A 5,276-nucleotide genomic window follows, 5' to 3' on the forward strand; every position below is an offset into this window, starting at 1 on the left:
AGAGAGAAGTAACGAGACTACATTAAGTCTTATTGTAACTGGATTTAATTTCATGGTGAGGTGTACTTTAATGCAGAGGCCGTACACCATTGCTGAAGTATGAAAGAATAAAAGTCTGGAGCATAGGCGGCGGAAAGGGGGGGGGGGGGGGGGGGGGGGGGGGCTAGGGGGCTAAAGCCCCCCTCAGAATGATATCACAACGAAATTATCTTTCTTGGAGTGGGGCTGAAAACCGTGATAAAGATCGAGATACTCTAATAGAGCAGTCACTCTAATAAAGTAGTCAGTGTGTAGCGAGCTATGTAAGGATTTTTATGTAGTTTATCAGCTAGAAATGGTAGCTGGTGAGGTGGAAAGCTATTGCCAGTTGGTTGTGACCTTTTTTTTTTTTTTTTGGTCTCACCTTACCAAACTATAGAAATAAGTCTGGGTTAGCCCAGCCCCCCCCCTCATATCAACTACTTCCTCCGCCGCTGGTCTGGAGTGGAGGTTAACGAAACTGATTAGATCATCGACACGCACTGATTAACCGAATTTACGGTATTTTAGTGACCCGCCAGGCGAAAACTCCTGGTAGCTCCACTAGCTCGTATTATCTCATGGCGAGATTGTTGACAAGGTGTACGGACCAATTACCAAAAAACCGTGGGTATCTTGTCATTTTCCACTTACATCATCATTAGAAGTCTTGGAACTTTGGCTGCAGGTGAAAGTCAGTAAGCGAATCTGTGTCAGATATCAATGTTTGTATGAAAAGGTATACCCATCATGAGTTACATGTTCTGGTCTAAATTACTGATCATGAATTTATGTACAGTGAAACATATGAAGAAGTTTAATTTGCTGCATGGCACAGACATTATTTAGCTTAATCACGGAACACTGTAATTTTCACAAACTAACCTGCAGAACTAATTCACAGTGCTTTTGTTTCATTGTAACACTATGTAGTGAAGGTTAACAATGGCTGTCATGACATCGAAATAAATCAGAGCGTTCCTTTCCAAATATCCGGCATTCAATTTGCCATAGAAAAAGTGATTTTCAACCTTAAAATGACAAGCTTAAATTTCCTTCTGCTATAGCTCATCTTAATCGCTATTCACTGCTATTTTCAAATCTGGTTCGAATCTGAGGTATCTATCACGTGTCATGGGTTATTATTAGTGCTGAAACGATTACTCGGTTATTTGACTATTCGGTTGGTATGACACTATTCAATTCGTTACCACACTATTCGAATAATCGTTAGCACTTTGTACACTGTATTCAGATGGAAAAGCCAGCATTGAAACTTAAGATTGTGAATGAAGTGATGTATCTATGCCGTAAAAATTCTAATTTAGAAAAGATAGAAATAGCTCTTAGGCTGGATAGAAATAGCTCTTAGGCTTTACCTTGCTCCCTAACAAAAGGTTTCAGTACTTATTCAATAGAAGTATAAGCTTAAAGAATAATCGAATATTCGGTCATTTTGTTCACAACTATTCGAATAGTAAAAATTGCTACTCGTTTCAGCACTCAGGGGCGTAGGGAGGGGGGGTTCCGGGGGGTTCAGGTACCCCCCCTGTAAAATTTAGACTTCTGCAAGCAGGATCCTAACACCATTTAGTGTGGCAGGACAAAATGAGTGAGCAATATAGTGTAATGGCACAGCACAACAATTGATAAAACTTACATTTATCTCTCAGGGAAGGATTTACAGAGGTAACATGAGCCCTCTTCAAAAGAGCGATATACTCTAATAGAGCAGTCAGGTATATACTCTAATAGAGCAGTCAGGTATACTCTAATAGAACATGCATGTAAATATCCATGTCCATATGAAGTTTTTCAGACATTCCAACATTAAATGTAAAACTTAGCATGACCTTATACTGCTATAGCTTTGGTGTGCAGTGTTTAAAGATATAGAGCTCCAGTAATTTATCACTTGTGTTATGCAAAATGAATTCATGCTATGCATATTTGTATAGTTATATTGTTTTGATTGTCATTTGTATCAGTGGATTCATGGCCCCTATACCACAGTGAGATATAACCATCACTTACAGATTACTATATGTGTCTCTATGTGTTATGCTGTCTGTTTCCACTAGGTGACTTTATCTAGTACTACCTTCATCCCAGGGGCACTTAATGCATCATAATTAATGTACTTTTTTGCATAAAATATAGCAATTTGCTAAGTTTTGATTTATTAAAATATTGAAAGTCTCTCAGCAGCTGGGGGCTGCACCCCCAGACCCCTGCTCCTAGTAACTCAATGCTGGTGCTGGAACCCCCCTTCAAAAAATCCTGGCTATGCCCCTGGCACTAGTTATTATGCCTTTTATTGCATGACTCCAAAACACTCAATACAAAATGTATGGGAAATCTGGTCAGTTTAGGCCATTTTGACGAGCCAAAATTTCTGTGAATTGGACTTCGTTTAGCATCATTGTACTTGCAGAGAGTTGCTCTACATGTATCAAATTCAGAAAGTTACTAAACAGACTCGAGATAGGCGGTAAACGATAATTAATTAAATTTTTAATAATTATTCAATTGAAATGTATTGGACATGCCTGTTCCAGATGGAATTTTTGCCATGAACAAAAATATAGCAAATGTCCGCAAACTTCTTGATATGCCTGTCTATTCAGGTCTCTGTGTAACAATGTCAACTGTTTAAACGAATAAAATCCCCAAATGTTTATTTTGTGTAAAAAGTAACAAATTTAAGTGTATTACATTTAATGCTCACCTATCTGTTTTTACAGGCAATCTAGTCATAGTGATTTACCCACCAACAGTGGATGTGGTTGTGATACTTAACTCTGGACCAGGTAGGACACTTATTAGTATTGTGAATTTCAGATCAGTTTACATACAGAACTCGAGGAATTATATGGTGTTTTCTTTTTGTAGTGCTCAATATTGTGACGTCAAAAGGTGTCATGAATTTCTACATGATTAGTTGATATTGTACTATCTCATATGATGGTAACAAACTAATACCCAGGTCAGTTTACGTGTTGTGCGTATAGTATTAATGTTTTCCTAGTACCCAGATTTTTTGGTGTATTGTACGTATTAATGACACCGTCGGTTTTGCAGGCGCCATCTGGTCATAACAGTTCACGTACTAGCAGTCAGATGTAGTCATGGTAAGTCACGTTTGACCAGGGGAAAATGCTTGCTTGTTGTTTTACAGGACTGGTCTCTTGTGTTGTCAGAATACCAAGCAAGATGTGTTTTGTGGTGACCACAAGCTCAGCCCTAGCGATAATTGGCCAGTTGTCTGATTAGCAGCTTTGACTTAAGGTATGTGCACAAGCTCACAGCAATTGCTTTGTAAGTTGTACTTTTATGCACAAGTGTAACTTAATGTTACTTAAGATCAGGCATTGGTTGTAAAATGGGTTAAACAATATATCAGGTATTTGCTTAGCTTAAAAGTGGGAATTGCAACAATTGCAATCCTGAGTTTCCTGTTGTATAGCTACAAAATATATTTAACATGTTGTACATTCTGTTTGGTGGCCACTTGTTGTTTGACAGGTCTCCTCGTATTCATGTTTACATACTTAGGCACCAAAACACATTTACGTTACCTCTGGTACACCAGATTCACCTATAGCCTTGAATATAATTTTTAATGTTTAATTCAGTGCCTGCATACTTGTTCTTTTACAGGGCTCACTTAATCTTGTGTCATCATGAAGACATCTAAGAAATAATCACTTGGTGTTAAACTGATGTTTATTAAATTTTTGTTATGTGTTATAATAGCACTGTTACATGTTTACTCTACTGCAAGAAATTTTCATGAATTCTGCAGCCATCTTATCCACAATTAGAATTGCCTTATTAGTAGCTGTCACGGCAGTTCACACTTCCACGGCAGTTTCACACTTCCACAAAGCACCATCAGTGTAAGGCGGAGCTTGTGTTGTGGCTTTCATTATGTATGTAATGTAGGGCAACAAATTTTTGTCTGGAATGTGGTTTGTGAACTTACAAAATATTTCTTGTATCATAATGCACCTATCAATGTATTGCCCCACCACCCCCCCTCGGGCGTAAGTGGGGATTTACAGGGGGAATTGACACGAAACTGCTGTCCCACTATGGGGCATTTGACGATTGTTCAGTATGCACCCAAATATTTTTTTGTTATAACTTCCTTCGCTATGTCAAATCCCGCGTTGCAACTGGGGCCAACGGTGGGGATTTGACACAATAGGTTTGCCCTACTATGGGGCATTTGACATTCGGCTGTGTCAAATCCCACATATTCCCGAGGAGGGGGGTAGTGGGGCAATACATTGATAGGTGCATAAGTGGCGCATGGCACTAAATGGAGTATTGACTAACGATTTATACACTAGTGTCTGTACGTTCTTTTATCACGCTTTCACACCTTATTTATAAGACATCTGCCGATTATAAATGCTCGCATGGGGCGTGGCACTAAATGGACTCTAAAAGATTTCTGCTTAAAATGCCTTCCTAGGGAACTTACGGGTCTGTATGCTTTCACAACTTCTTTGTCAGACATTAGGGCTTGTGTCCACATCGTGTCTTCAAAAGTTATTGTAGGGATTAGACATTTGAATGGAGAAAATACGCGTAGGGCCAACCAGAATTAGATAATGTCAGGCCTAGATGGCTGGTACAAACACGGGTAAGATGATTGGTATAATGTGACGATACGTGTAATACAAGGTAGAGAAATAAAGTGAAATATGTCTAAATACGGCTATATTTTTTATTTTAGCAAGGTCGCAAGAAAACAACGACTAAAGATTTTTTTATTACGTAACCCAATACAAATCCATTGAGAGATGTTGCATAATCCAGGGTTAATATTGTGAAACCGACCCTACACGTAAATAACTCACAGTAGTGGCCGCATCTTTTAATTGGGCGTGCACTTCGTAGTTTCTTGGCCATGCGCCTCACTACCGTGAGTCTTGATATATATATATATATGTAATAGTTATACCATGGGCAAGAGTGCTTTGCCTGATATATATGTACAAGCCCAAGGGCTGCAGGCCCGAGTGCGAGTGCGTATATACAGGCAAAGCACTAGTGCCCATGGTATAACTAATATGTTTTACTTTAGCATGTAGACTCACCTAATTGGCAAAATCTTTATTGCTATATCCTTCTCTTATATAGGGAACCAAGTAAGCTGTAATTGTGAGATTCAATTTTAATACATCAAACAGTAGTTTGATTTTATTATTGCTAATATAGCAATTTTAAGAGACTAGTGTTAATTATGT

The 5,276-nt window shown here is 38.6% G+C and overlaps 1 long non-coding RNA gene across 4 annotated transcripts; it reads left to right on the top strand.

Moving 5' to 3' along the window:
• Window positions 1–482: 482 nt before the first annotated feature.
• Window positions 483–3,958, top strand: LOC136264016 (uncharacterized). Of its 4 annotated transcripts, XR_010704935.1 has the most exons (6): window positions 483–716; window positions 2,763–2,828; window positions 2,911–3,004; window positions 3,100–3,149; window positions 3,197–3,306; window positions 3,679–3,958. It is a non-coding gene; the product is annotated as an uncharacterized lncRNA (long non-coding RNA). The 4 variants fall into 4 exon arrangements; XR_010704934.1 differs by having other exon boundaries at window positions 3,100–3,306; XR_010704936.1 differs by having other exon boundaries at window positions 483–712; window positions 3,100–3,306.
• The last annotated feature ends 1,318 nt before the right edge of the window (window positions 3,959–5,276 follow it).

The sequence above is a fragment of the Dysidea avara genome, chromosome 8, assembly GCF_963678975.1.
Source record: "Dysidea avara chromosome 8, odDysAvar1.4, whole genome shotgun sequence".
NCBI lineage: Eukaryota > Metazoa > Porifera > Demospongiae > Dictyoceratida > Dysideidae > Dysidea > Dysidea avara.